Source organism: Centrocercus urophasianus, unplaced genomic scaffold, assembly GCF_019232065.1.
Source record: "Centrocercus urophasianus isolate 14NV4802_14NV808 unplaced genomic scaffold, USGS_Curo_1.0 seq_16, whole genome shotgun sequence".
Classification (NCBI taxonomy): Eukaryota; Metazoa; Chordata; class Aves; order Galliformes; family Phasianidae; genus Centrocercus; species Centrocercus urophasianus.
This window is the reverse complement of record NW_024884711.1, coordinates 21,087,062-21,102,579: the sequence shown is the minus strand read 5'-3', so window position 1 is coordinate 21,102,579 and position 15,518 is coordinate 21,087,062. Positions and strand designations below refer to the sequence as shown.

Sequence of the window (15,518 nt, the reverse complement as noted above, 5' to 3'; positions counted from 1 at the left end):
AGGTAAAGATAAGGTTAACCAGCAGATTAGTTTAAGCCAACCAACTTTCCTTATTCATAGCCAACATTAACTAAAATTAAAGCAGAAGAAAATTCAAAGTTCACCTAACACAGGCAAATCTAAATTAAGTGGCTAGAAGGACAAAGGACTAACGACAGATATTTAACAGTGTGAAAACATGCCCTTCAAATTTTAAATAAAATGAGATTTCAAATCAATTTTTGGACTCTAAGCAGTCTAGAGTTTGGAGAGTAACTCTTATGACTGATTTGTGGTGGTTTTGTCACGGAAACACCATAGTTCAGACATCGCACTGCAGCCTGACAAAAGCATTTGTATCTCTGGAGGAAGCCACTTACATGCAGCATCCCATTAGAGAATCTTCACTGCAAAATTAAGTTCCTGTTACGTACTGTTAGGTGGTATTTTGTCCCTTCCCCTATACCTGACCTTAGGAAAGACAATTGGTTACAGACTATTTTTTACCACTGCATGGGCACAAACATGGACATATTTGACTGGTAAATGAAACACTACAAGTAAACAACAGTACCAATAAAACCTGATTTACAAGTGTGTTAGACATTGATTTCTGATTCTCACCACTGGTCTTCCTGCAACTGGGCAACATTCAAAGAACTCTTTCCCAAACAAGTTCTCTTCTACCTGCTAATATGACAGCTCATAGTATTAGCTCTAAGCTGAGACAGTGTGAAAGATGTTGCCTTATTATTTTCACACATATATTCACAAAACTCACAAGAATTGTCTCTAAGACCTCTACTCAGTTATCATATTTGGTGAACAGCAGTCATTCCTCATGGAAAGACTGTGCAGTAAAAGAAGAGAGTAACGCAAGCAAGAAATACAGCACAGTAACTTACAGAGGTAAAAAGTAGTGAATATCACAGTAAGAAATCTTTCTGAATAAAATTACATGAACCCGCAGTAAAACAAAACATTGAATAAAGGTTTTGAAATTTAATAATAAAGCAACCTGCAGCCCATGGTCAGCTTTCCACTCTTATCAGAAATCAGGCTGACCCCCAGCTGTTTGCTTCAGGTTTTCATGAGTGAACTTTCACTGCTGGCTATCCTCACGTGCCTTGGTCAGACAGCACTGCAGTGCTGCATGTTTCAGTGTGGGATGGAAGCTCTATCTCCAGAATGATGACTCTGACACAGAGGTCGGCAAGCTCCCCAACTTGGATCACAGAATTAAACCACAACCCTAACAAGACTCTTCTCTAAAGCCAGTATCACATGTTTGCACCAAGGCCACACTCTGCTCGACTTTTTATTTTTATTTTTTTTTATTTTAACATTGCTACTTCCTCAAAGTTAATCTGTTATGAAAAATTACTTCCCTTATTTATTTTTAAATAACGGGAGTACAGAGACTCCCACACCACAGCCCTGCACGGAGAACTGGCTGGGTATTTCATCACAGCGCTGAGAGCCTGAACGTCTGCTAACAGGCAGTTTTCCAGCTCACTGGCACAGGCACAAGTGAAAGCAGCACATTCATTTTGTGCAATTTGCTTTACCTTCCCACATGGAGTTGGTGCATGTAAAAGGCTGTTAAGTACTAAATTATTCCTTATCAAATCACCATCATCTGGAGTCATGATCAACACTAATTAAATTACTTTCACTGAACACGGCTCCAGCCTGCTGCCTCGGCTGCGAGGTACATTTTTATTTTGCTTACTGTACAGTCCTAGCAAGGTACAGGGCACGGTGCTAGGAGGCATCTGTGCTGTAGTTTTAATTAAAGTTTACCTCACCTTCCTCCCAGCTTTATAAGCCAGGGTAAAGTGTATCAAATCAAGTAGGTGAACGCCTTCATTTTATTTAAGGAAAGCATTACAGTTCAAAGTGATTTTATATTAGATCTTTATCTTAACTATGGCCAGAAAGATAATGTAGCTGTAAAATTTAAAGCCTTCTTCAGGCAGTCTCCTGACACAGTCACCATGCTAAGCTTTATCTGTAACTTTTAAGTGTACACTTTTAGAGGAAGAAAGGAAAAACACTTGGTTCGCTTTGGGAGGGCATTCTCAAATGCCTCTTGACCTTTAAAACCACATCTGAAGTGTGGCTGAAGATGACAGACTTATTCCAATAGTAAAATTTCAAGCATTCAAAACAGGTCCTCACATCATCACTGCCACCTTCATCCACTGCTCTTCATTTTAGTACGGCACTCATTTCACAGGCTGCCGATTATAACAGTTTTTAAACGTACACGGCTTTGCTAAACTGTATTTCATATGACTTTTTTCTATCAGTTTTCTTCTGATAAGAGCAAGGTTGCTAATTTTAGCACAGCACACCCAGCTACCAACACATCCAAATTAAAAAATTGCCATTTCAAACAACCAGCTCCTCACTACTTCATTCTTGATGGTAAATTCATTTTGTTTAACCCCAGAACACAGTCTCAACCCTATTACAGTTAACAGGTACTCTACTTTAAAACAACCTTTTTAAGAAGTGACCAAGGGCCAGGATTTCATCCCAAGTGATTACTTACAGATAACTACTTCCCAACTTGATAAGCAAAGAACCTTACAACCGGTATTTAGATGGCCAGCTTCAACACATCATCTCAAGCACTGGAAAGTCAGGTGTGTCAGGACCATAACAGGCTCAAAGCACAGACCCTGTCTCTGAAGCCAATGTGCAGACATAAGGCAAGCAGGACTGCTACCATCTGTAGCCAACTGATCATGTTATAATACACATAGCATATTCGCCGTGTATAGGTTTATCTATCTAGATCTGCATATTTAGAGAGCTTGCATGTTATATCTAATACAGAACATATAGTCTTATATTAGCTGAGTTTTTTAGATGTTTTTTACATACTTAGGTTTTACACAAAACAGTGACAGTGTCACCATGTAACGAACTCGCACAGAACATGCAGATACCCCTTGTTTTCAAGTGCCACACTCCTTTGACTGGGGATTGCTGCTGACAAGTAACAAACACTTTGCTCATAACACCCAGTTTAAAACCTACAAGGAGAATACTATTATTAACAACTCTGAAATTAAAAGAAGGAATCTATTTGTCTTAGAGGAGACTTTGCATGCTTCCTAGGCTAGCAAACAGGAACTGTACCATCTCTTTACAGACAGAACTGAGCTCTTCTTTTGAGAAAGCCTAAGAAATGCACTACATCAAATATTAAAGCCAAGATTTCATAATCTTTTCTATTCAAAAAATGATTATTCAAGATGAAGAAACAATACATATTTCAGATGAAATTGCAAGGCATTTTTCCTTTGAGTAAAAAAAAAAAAAAAAAGATATTTTAAAATTTTCAAACTTCAGGTTCCTATTAGAATGCAATATAAAATTGGATTTTGCTTTGTGAAGAACTGATTTAAACATATTTTTTAAAGGCATTAAATAATACCGGTAATTCTATGATGCTGGCAAACAGCAGGTCTTGATTCCACAGACCAAAAAAAGATAAAAATGTCTTATTATCAACAATTCCAGGATAATTTATTATATAAGATCAACAGCAAAATTGGTTCTTAGTTAAATTAAATGACCCTGGAAGTAATACTACATTCATCTGCATTAAGTTTGAGAACTTTGCATAGCTGCAGAGAAAAGGATGCAACAAAGAGGTCACTGGAAGTCATAATGCCTTGAACATTTCTGCTGTGCGTTTTTGATTTGCTTTTCAAATTTATGGCCTCACACCACTCTCTAAACCCAACTTTGCAAATAAACTGATTCATTTTTATGATTGACTGAGACAAAACTGTTAATATGCAACGTAAATACAGAGAGATTTCATGAACAGGTTTGAATAGAGGGGATTTTTATAACAGCAAGACAAAAAGAGAGAAGATGTGGAAAAATTTCTGAGTTAATACCACCACAACTCCAGGTGCTGAACTAACCAGGGTAACTCAAGTTAGTACTCAGTAAAATTCAAAAAACAAGAAGAGCAGGCCCTTGTACTGATAAAGCCTATACTGTCACACTTTAAATCCACCTCCCAACACACGCAGAAATGCAGCAGGCACTCCAGATACATCAGTCTCTCAGAGATTCTTTTCCAGTACATTTACTTCTGCCAAGCCTTCCCCTTCCCCCAGCACACAAAAATCCATTACTAAAGGGTCTAATCTCAGCTATCAGCACAGAGTGCCTTTTATGGAGCCATTAAACCATTTCTCTTGTTTACAGTGCCTGAAGAAAGATGTGAATTATGTTTGTGACAAAACAGGCGATAACATTTCTAAACTGCTATCAAAATGCAAACTGAAATACACTTAAGGACAGGGACCCTAATACGTGTTTTTGCAATTTTCTTTGCTCAGTATAACTGAGCAGCACTCACCTGATGATTCAGAGAAATTATTTATGTTTTAAGTACAACAGGTAAGCATTTTCATAAAGAAAAAAAAAAAAGACAGAAAATCTGGAACTGTTCATCCAGGAGGGTAAAAAGCTAGTTATTTCTCACCTAATAGTAACGACCCTAGATGCTCTTATTTATTTATTTAAATGTCTCCTAATATTGACAACCACAACATTGCGGTCTCATCTGAAACCTGAAATTCCCTAACTCTGTAATAGTAACTTACTATTTAAACTGTGCATTCAGTATAGGTATTTGCACATTCAGTGCAATGAATTAAAAAACTAAGTACTTCCTGCATGGTTCCCAGGTGGGAATGTCAGAATTTATATATACTTTCTAGGGAGGTTTCAAAAATATGCATTTAACCTATGAAACAACTGCATTCTGCACTCCAGAGGTTATTTATTGGGTCTTTATTTCTAAAGGATTTTGATTTGAGCTACACACTTTTGCAAAAAGATACACTCCAAATTTCAACAAACATTTAATAGGCATCAGACGAAAGACAAAAGGATGCCAAAACAAAGCGTTATCTCCATTTATTTCCACTATATACTAAGATGAAAAGTGTTACTGGTAATCTTCAGGATGCATGGGAGGAATTAGCTGAAACAGGTAAAGCTGACCACTCCTTCATACTCTGGAGGTTTCTGCTGCTACAGCTGAATGCAGCATTCAGCCCAGCATAGGAACAAGAACTTAAATAAAAACACCACACTGAGGAAGTGACAGGTGAGGAGAGGTCAGAGGAGAGAAAGACAGTTAAGGGTGGTAACTGAGTCTTTCCCGTTAAACAGCACCCGGTGATTTTCAGTGAAAGCCTGCACATATAAATGACTGCAGTGGTTGAAGACAAGTGACTGCAATCACGGATCAAGGCAAGATCTGCAATTGCTTTCATCATATGCAATCTCTTGGCCAGACAATGGTAAAAAAAACCTTTTGTTTCTGACAAAGACAAGCTGCAAAGACAAGCAAGGCTATTTCAAAAGTAACTGAACAGATTACATCTACATAGACTCCACCAAGTTCTCCACCATCTGATCTATCAAAGTCACCACTATCAGATCTTAGCTGAGTTGCAGTCAACTGGATTTCATTTAGGTCCCACTCTCTGCCCTATACTGGAAGAAGTTGGTGACAAACTGGATATCTGACACACAGATGTGTATTATCACTGTGATTTCAGAACAGCTTGTAAAAAAAAGGAACTTAGACAAGAGATAGACTTCAAGGAACTTAGATGAGAGACTTGAGCTGCCAGGATGTCACAAACAAAAGATGCCAGGAGAGAGAAGAAATGTACCCCTAAGCAATTTATTTTTTAAAGAAATATATGATCTTGATGTGACATTACTTACAATCTTAATGATGTAGGTAAAAAAAAGAAAGTATGGAAAACAGAGAATTTGTCCCACTGAGTAGTAACCGCTCACCTGAGTAAGAGCACACATGCATGTTTGGGTGTCTGTGTGTGTGATCAAAGAGAGTCAAACAGAAGCAAGCATACTGAGTGTGCATGGATGCTTCTGCAGAGATACATTAAGTACAGTCAAAACAAGCAAAATGTTGCAGTAAAAAGCATTAAGATTTTCCCTCTTTACGTACATATTTGTAACTAAGGAGAAAATAGGTAAGCAACATGCAGAAGAGAGAAACAGGAAGCAAATGTGTGAAAATACACTTAACATAAAAAATAGCCCTTTCCTACATGGGAGTCCTGGAAAGGAAATCTGAGGATAGCTGGTATCACTATGGATGCTCTGCCACCCCTTGTCTTGGTAATCTTTCCCAGAAAGTGGAACTTCCCAACTGGGCAGTACTTGGCAAACCTATTAGATATGATTCTATCAATTCAGTCTTTGCCTTGGCTTCAGATCAGATCCTTCCAGCCCCTACCAGCTCAATAGATAGAAACAGCATGGGACCTCATTTTTTGGAAGCCAGTTCTGAACGATGAGCCCAATCACCAGCTTTCAAAGCCAACTGGCAAGAATAGAATACGTGGGCAAGATGGATCTATTTGAGAACCTTGTTTAACAAAAAGAAAATACCAGCTTTGAAGTAATCTGTCACCTTTACTGGAAAATACGCAACTATAAATGCACTTTAATAACAGAACTCATTCTGCAAAAAGAAGCAAATTGCTTATTTTCTCTTCCAGTCTAAAGCATACAACAGTGTGCATATCAATTAACCATCTACTTGAATACTGCATTACAAGAATGCTATGTAATAGTATAACATCATCAGGAGGTGGAGAGTGATGACAAAATTGAAGAATAAAAGACAGTCCAAAATCGTAGAATTTTGCTCTCAAAATCTAGGCATTCTAAGATGACAGTGTGAGAAGAAAAAAAATATTGATTCTGAAATTGAAATAGGAAAAAGTGAAGATGAACTGTATTGAAAACAGGAATTAATTCCTGCTTAATACTGTAGTTTCAAGATGGAAAATAAACACACATTTTCCTACAACTGATACTGTGTAATTCTAGACCTTAAAGTCTGCAGTAATGCACCCATGTTAACAAGTCCCGTTTGCAATAATAACTTTTTTTTTTTTAATCAAACCACAAAGCAGTCTAGATTAAGGACTAAAAGATAAGAAACAAGTCTTCATGAAAATAAATTTAAATTCATTGAATTGCTCATCTCTAGATAGTGTTAATTCTATGTATCAACCATAATTATTCCCTATCTTTATTATGATCTGACATGAATATAAAGCCTTTGAGAATAACATGTGAGACCTAAGAGAAGGCTGAATCAGAGAACAGAGATTTGTTGTACCTACCACACATCAAAGTTGTGGCAAACGTTGCATCACTAGAATAGATTTACATTAGAACACTTGTACATGGGGAAAAGTGATCAGTCAGATTATAATGATATGGTAGATATATGCTACTTCTCTACAGCACAGCTTATTTGACTCCTAAATATGACGTTCCTGCCTCTTCTCAGGCAAGAAATTCTGTCAGAACCTTCTCCAGAACTGCAAATAAAAGCCATTCTTTAACTGAAACATGGTTTTTAAAAAGCACTGCGTCTGTGTCTCAGAGTCTGTGAGGACTCCGGAAAATTTTTGCTAGCTTAGCTATTTATAGGTAGCTAACCTAGGATCCTACATGACTGCAATGGATGCAGCTTTCTTGAAGGTGGAGGGCTCCTAACCAGGGTGGCGAGAGGGCGCAATATTAGAGGCTGTACCTGTATAGCTTAATAACTGTTTCAATGTTATAAATCCCCATTTTACACACAAAATATCCCTCATTTGCTTGTCTGTGCAGTTACAATTTCTGAAATATTCATCAGTTACTGAGGGTACCCCTGCAGCTTTCTGATTCTGGCAGTACCTAAGGCACCACTGAGATAATTTGGATATTTGTAGCCACTTGGCTTCTCATTTAAGAGGACCATGTAGGTTGAAAATTGAAGCTGCAAATACATTCTGCTTATAAAAAAATAAAAAGCCCACCCACCTGGCTAGAGAAAGCAGGAAAGAGGGGGAAAGAGGCTTTCAGAAAATATCAGTACAAAGTTAAGTTATTACCCAAACCCTAAGAGCAATTACAAGGCGAACTTTTTAATAGGCTGCAGGGGAACACATTGCTAGGACACTATTAGGTCTTTATGCCTAAACTGACACTTGGTTAGGGCAGCTGCTAACTGACTGAACTGCCTTATGGAATCAGAAGATGTCTGTACTCCTCTACCCCCAAGCAAAGGGCTGATTTGACAAGATTTTGGCCAGCTGACCCCCTCTCTTCCTCCAGCCCCAGAAGATTTCAGCTTCTGGTTAAGAACTGTCCAGAAAGTGGGCTTGCTGTTGTTTTTCTTTTTGTTTGTTTGTTTTGTTTTGTTTTTCAGTGAGAGGTGCATTTACCAGACACAGTTTCTCAGCCTCCAAATGCAGGGCCTCACAGAAGTCTGTCATGAGCACTGCTTCACACAGTCCCCTCCATGCGGTGCTCTCCTTTCCTTTCAGACCTTGACTCCATGAGGCTCCATTGAGGCTGCCCAAGGGAAAGCACTGCCTGAGGGGCTGAGGGTTCCCGCCCAGACCTCCAGGGCAAAAGTTAACTTGCTGATAAATACCAGACACTGAATAACTCTGAGAATAATATAAGGAAATTTGCAGAACGTTGGTGGGAGGGAAAGAGGGAGGATTAAGTTAGGAGGAGCAAACTGGCTAGCTTTGATGTTTGAGAAGAGTAGGTGAGGCAGGAGGAAGAGATTGCCTGCCCCCAAAATAAACAGAGGCTTAGGGCTCCCTGAAGAAGGAAGCAGTAACCTCATAAAAAGTAAACCAGCTGGAATCTGTAGCAATTGGTGTAAAACCTGTGGGCAGCATGAGATAAATATGAGGGGGGGAAAAAGGAAAAAAAAAAAAAAAAAGAAATTTTTAATCCCCTATACTGGACCCCACAGAGCAACATGGTTGCTATTCACCTGCATTAGTTTGTGGTGTTACAGTCCTGGGAGATCAGAGCATTTATTTCTGCATTTACTTATAATGTGTATGGCTCCAAGGGCTCCCAGGCAGGGTGCAAGGGGAAGCGAATCCTCCTTGAAAGTCTTAATGGCCTGGGAGAAAACTTAAATTGTATTCCTACCTGGGAATTATCAATAAAGTTAAATGGGAAGAAAGCTGGCCACTAAATCAGGGTCTGTGTGCTTTTCTGAGGACAGGATTTCCATTTGCAGCAATTTCCAAAACTTAATTTAAATTGTAAGAGGTAATGGCTAAGTACTACGTAACTTCCATTACTAAAATATCCAAGTGAGATAATATCCCAGCATTTTACACACATACAATTTCCACTTCAGGTAAATTAGCAATTTAGGGTTTTCAGGTCTGGATTTTAAAAGGATGTGCAGACACAGAAGTATGAAGAAAACTACCTATGACAAGACAGCTGGCCTTGTACCTGCAGCTGGACTTCAAAAGAAACTGGATTTAATACCTGTCTCTGACACTTGTTCGTGACCTAAACGACTTCAGGCATTAGAAGGTTGATTCTAGTTTGAAGGTATCTCAGTCATACAAGTCTAATTTCAGATATTGCTAACCAGTGCATCAGTTTCTTTCCTTGTAAAATAGGAATATCCTCATAATAAATGAGCATCATAATAATAGATTATTTTTAATGATAATCATTCTTATCTGTCAGTTAGCTACTGAACAGTACACGAAAGCAAGAAAAGCTAACAGACTTCACAGATAGCTCTCTAGCATAAGCAAAACAACTGATTTAGAAGATTATTCATGACTTGTTTTTATTTTAGCAACTCTCAGTGATAGGCATTATAAGGAACAAATTGCATTTCAAGAAAATTACTTTGAATGTGTCTGCCTTTATCAGTAAGAACATGTATACATTCATAAAAGAAGTACACACTAACTCAGGGTAGCTAATGAGATTTTTGTTTTACTTTGATGGAAGAACAAAACTGTCACCACTCCAAATGCATCTGTGTCCTTCACACTGGGATGCTAAATTTTCAAGAATGCTCATCAGTAAGGCAGCTCTAATGATCAATAACCTAAATCTTTTTAAAAGTTCACTACCAAATTCACACTGGAAAAGCTGCCGGCCATTGAAATGAGTCAACAATAATACTCAGCTCACAAGTTTTTATCAGTAGTTCAACAGGGAAACAAAGAAGCCATTGACAAAAGTGGTTACCTCTGGGAACATAAAGTCAGGACTTCAAGTCACTCGATATTGAAAGATGAAAGAGCAAAGTGCTCTTTTGTAAGCTGGTGGAATTTTGACCACCTGCAATACGGCTTTGATTCTCAGCACAGATGCTTAAGGCTTTTGCCACTCCTTAAAGCATCCTTACTGTATAGGGGAATCACAACAGAGAAATAAGAACCACTGTATACTCTATATATTTTTTCAGAAGCCCATTTTTCCTGATGTTGTATGACTGTTTTATACATTCATGCAATCAGCAAGACTGAAAATTACATGGCATGTATATTTCTTATTTACAGAACATACACAGATGCAGAGTATTCACATTGTATAAATCTAGTTCATAAATTCTACTCCCAAATATTTGAAACGTTTGGTCTTTACTGAACATTTGCAATATTTTTAACAGTCTCTTTTGTCTCCATTTATATTGGTGCTTTGGTCATGTAAAATTCTCTTTACAGATGGGTTAATAAGAAAATATTGCACAGTTTTAACATGAAGATATTCAAGTAAGACAAAAAAAAATAAACAACTTATTTTTTGAAGGTATACATTAGAAACAACAAAGAAACAACATTTGAGCAAAGAGGATCCAATTAATAAGACTAGGAATTTTTTCTGCACATGTAAATTGTCAAATGTCCTCAGTGACTACTCATAACATATAAATTTGAAGACAACAACCTGGCCAGTCAGTAACCTTCCTATTCACTGACTGCAGGACTTGGCAGTAAATGTCACTGCTAAAAAATATTTCACTACATTAACTTACTGGCAACCACATTTGCTGAATAAGTTCATAAACAGCCACAGGGAAAAGTAAATAAATAAATAAATAAATAAATAAAGACAACCAGAAATAAATTTGCTAATGATTCACTCTTTCCTAACATGCATAATCCTCAGCTTACAGAACAAATAGACACATAAGAATAAACATATTCTTTACCAAGACAGTTCACTTTTCTCTTCACCTCAAATCAAGGTCAAGCTGTAATCCAGTAACAGAGAAGAGAAATGTATCAAAAACAAGATCAAGGAGAGTAAGTAAAAGAATCCTTCTCAGGAAAAAGATTGGAGCACATGCCTTTAAAAAGGAACACGTTTTCCATTCACAAGTTTATACGACTTTTAGCTTATTTCTAGGAAAAAAAAAACATTGAGCAGTTCTACAACTCAGAAAGCTTGTCTATTAGTAAGCTGAGTACAACAAATATCATTATTTATACATATCAACTTATAAATGGTTCCTCCCAAGTACATCTCAGCACTAACGTTCATAGGACCACAACAAAAGGACACAGAACCTAAACCGAGGGGTATATTTTCCTGTTTGCAGAAGCTAGAAAATTGTTACTACATGCTATAAATGCACCACGTGCATCTCCAGTGCTTAATTGATGTTTTGAAGCTGTCACTCTCTCCTCCCTTTTTTCCTGCTATAGCCTGTGAAAACTTTATGGCAGTTTGTGGGAGAGACTTCTGTCTTCAGTTGCTGAGATAGCAAGACAAAAAAATGACACAGACTGTAAAAACATTTTACCAAAGGAAACACATAAAAAAGAAGTGGATTCCACTTTCAGACTACTTCTTTATTTTACACCATCCCAGAGATTGTGGATTTTCAAATCATTATTTAGGCTGCTCTTGCAATACAAAAACCGTTTTGCAAAAATACTGCATTAAAAACAGCTTAAGGAGGGTGACTATTTTGTATTAATCACAAAGACCCTACAATCTGCCTTGTTTGGTTTTGATTTCTCTGTGAAAATGCAGTAGAAAAAAATTTCTGCATACTTAGTTTAATATAACTGGAGATTAACAGATGCTCTAATACATATACATGCTCCTGATGAAATTAACTAAACATCTGTTTTAAAACAGAAATAACTGTTATGTTAAGAAAATAATGCCAGGACTACAAGTTACAGCATCAAACCTGCCTCTATTTCCACAGACGGGATCTTCACAGAGTCCTTATGGGGAGGGAAGTAGGGGAAGCTTCCTTAGAGAGGAAATGGAAAGTTTTTTCAAAACTGAAAATTCAACATTTTGAATAAAATATGTGTAATGCTTTTTGTTTTTATGTAAACAGACCTCAGGAAGTGATCTGACAGCCTTAAGAAATTACCATTTGAAAGAAAAAAGGTCTACATGCTTCATCTTTGATCTAAGAGATAGATTTATCACAGGACAGGATGACTGAAGTTTATTCATTAGCAGATAACCTCCACATGCAACCTAAGCCTTTAATCTGCAACAAAACAGCAAATGAAGATGGGGCTCTCAGGAAAAAGCACTAAGTCAGCTTGGTCTGGCAGGGACACACAAGTGGAAAGCTAGGGATACGCTGAGCAATAAAAATCCCACAATAACAGCCCCATACAGTTGCTTGGGCTCCTCAATACGACAGCACCAGGATCACCAGGTTCACATGTGACCCAGTGCAGTTCAGCCACATCTAAATAACATGGTTGCACTATCACTGTTGGGATGCCTGTGGTACCTTTCACAATAAAATTCCCATCACAGCATGCAGAGAACTCTGAAACGAATAGCTTCAGCTTTGAAAGCTTCAAGATGCAAAAGCCACAGGCTCAATGCTGTCCTGTCATTTGTTCCTCAGTGCTATTGAGGAATACTGCATAATTTCGGACTCAGTGCTACCAGTATGATTCAGGATAACTTAAATTTTTGCTCATTCAACACTGGAAATATAGCACAAAAATACAGGCATAAAAGCAAATAAACAGAAACTAGTTATTAAAACTAAGACAAACAATTGTCCACAAATTCTCTGCCATTAAGGTAACAAGTTAAATGCCTTAGAGTTCACCATTTGTGTCTTAGTAAAACATTTTCAAGAATTAAACCTTGTGATTATGGAATAGGTCACAACAATGGCAGAATCCTCTAGAAGAAGTAGCAGAAAAAAAACCCAAAACATCCATGTTAACATGGGCTAATGCCCAGCAACCAACCACAAAACAAGCCACAAAGTTTTCTGAAATACACCAATTACTAATTTCTTTTGAATAAAAAATAAAAAGAGAGAGAGAGAGAAAGGGAAATTAACAGTTGATTTATATTATTATAAATAAATATAAATATAACGGTTCTGTCCTGCTTTAAATAAAGGAAGCAAGTGCTCAGGGACACAATAAAAGAAGTGGGTCAATCTAAGGCAACTGTGAAGGGAAATAAGGTGGTCAACATCAACTCAGTCTGACTTCTCCAGCTCTTACAACAGCAATTGCGTTGGACTCTCTTTGTGAAATGCTTTTGAGATCTCTAGATAAGTGATAATTAAGAAAGCTGTGTACCTCACAGCAGAGTGATACATGCATTCCTGCACCTACTTCAAACCGAAAAACAGAGATGTTAAGCAGCATGCCCAAGGTCATGCAAACTTACAGCGCTGCAACTCTCACAGCCTTTTAAGAAGAATCTCTTAGCGGAGCATACTCTTAAACAAATAAATAAATGTATGTGTATTTGACAACGTCTGACCTATGAAAGGAAGTAGTTTTAAAGTCGAGTGGCAAGAAACAAAGCACAGCTGCAGCAGAAAGCACTACCAGCTGAGCACCAAGAAGAGCTAGTATCACTCTGCAGGACGTTTGTCAGACTGTGTTCTGCAGTACTTCACTTGAAGAAATACTTAAAGGAAAGGTGATTCCAGCAGCCTCTAAAGAAAAAAGAACAGAAAAAAAAAAAAAAATCCTGAAGGCACATAGGCTTTGTGCAACTTGCCACATACAGAAAACCAAAACACTACCAACTGTGATTTCTAGGACATTGTGCACTACCAAGATATGACTACCAGATGCCAGTGTACTGAATCATCACGTTAAAAAATGTTGACGGTTTTTTCAGTCCACTTTTTTTTTCTTCCAAGACGCTGCAAAATCAAACTATTCTATAGCACAAACAAAAACAAAACCCAGCAAATAGATCTCCTTCTGACTTCAATACACACATCTTACATTTTTTCTAGTATTTTATACTCCATTCTAGTTGTGTACTTTTCCCCTCAAAATATGTCAAAATATGTGAAAATTACCCTTTGCCAATTGCTCACCAGCTCTTGTTGTACTGAAGCAGATACAAAGTGCTCTTTCAGATGGTATAATTCATTTTTGAAATTTAAGTCACAGGGAGAAAGAAAACAAACAGCATTTTTCACTTCATAGTGTGAAAAAGCTGCACATGATTTTGCATGCTGCAAACACATAAATAAATATTAAAGCTTTTCCTCATTTAAACTGCATTTGGAATATCCTAAGCCATTAGTTAAAATGACAGAAGAATACAGCTACCTGAAGCCTATGTAAAGAATCTCTCTTTAACAGGCTTTTAAAGATTGCAAGCCAGAGCATTTAAAAAGCACATGCCTGAATAATTTAAGGCTCCTGGCATCTACATTGAAAGAGCTCTTTTGGAGGAAAGGGAAAGAAAGAAAAAAAAAAAAAAAAAAAAAAAAAAGAGAAAGAATAAAGGTCTTGAAAGATCAGCAACAAATTTACTACTAAAAACTATTTTTTTTCCTATCTTAAAATTTAATCAGACATTAAGGAGAAGGGATTTTGCAGCCAGCCCTTCCCATTTATTGTCAACAGGCTGTGGTCTAACATTAATATTTACCACCTGGCAGTGCTAAGACTGTGATGGTCAGGGAAATAATATAGATACCAAATGAAAGAGCAGGAAGGACACTGATCAAGAACATGAAGCACAGTGTAAACCTTGATGAACAAAAATTCAATAATAAAAAATAAAAAGCTAGAGTTTATCAAGAATTTTAAATAGGTAACCTATATTTTAGGGCAAAAAAGGAAGGAAAAAAAAAAAAAAAAGAACAGATACAAATTATTTTAAAATAACAAAACACGATTAAGACACAAGACAATCTGGTTCGGTGCAGGGAATCGCCGCTTATTACCAGTAGCACCAAAGTCAAATTACAAATCAGTGTACTGTTGACAATACCAAGTTTTCTCTGCCAGATACATCCTTTAGACATCAGCAAATCCTACCTACTTCCTCTTGTGTCTGTCAAAGAAATCATCCAAACACTGAGCAAGCAATCTTCACCTCAACAGCTATTAACTTCAAGCAAACTGAACCTTTTATTCATTTTTACTCCCAGATCACAACGTCCTTGCAGTTCCACAATATCTGAAAGCTTTGCCACAGATGCCAGCCAGTTCAATATCTGGCTCCTCCTCAGTATATGAAAATGGACTGGCAACAATAGGAAACCTTATCTGAGGAAGTTAACACAGGTTATCCTTCTTGACATGTAAATAGAGACTTTATACAGACAGAAAACAGCTTAACTAAGTCTTAGGAATGAGATAAGAATTCAGAAAAAGTATCACACACAGATGTCGTCAAAAAAAAAAAAAAAAAAA

General features: G+C 37.3%; 1 protein-coding gene across 5 annotated transcripts in view; it reads right to left on the bottom strand.

Annotated features, from left to right (window-relative positions):
• ETV1 (ETS variant transcription factor 1) overlaps positions 1–15,518 on the bottom strand; it is a 65,160-nt gene that overhangs the window by 32,655 nt on the left and 16,987 nt on the right. The window lies entirely within an intron of this gene.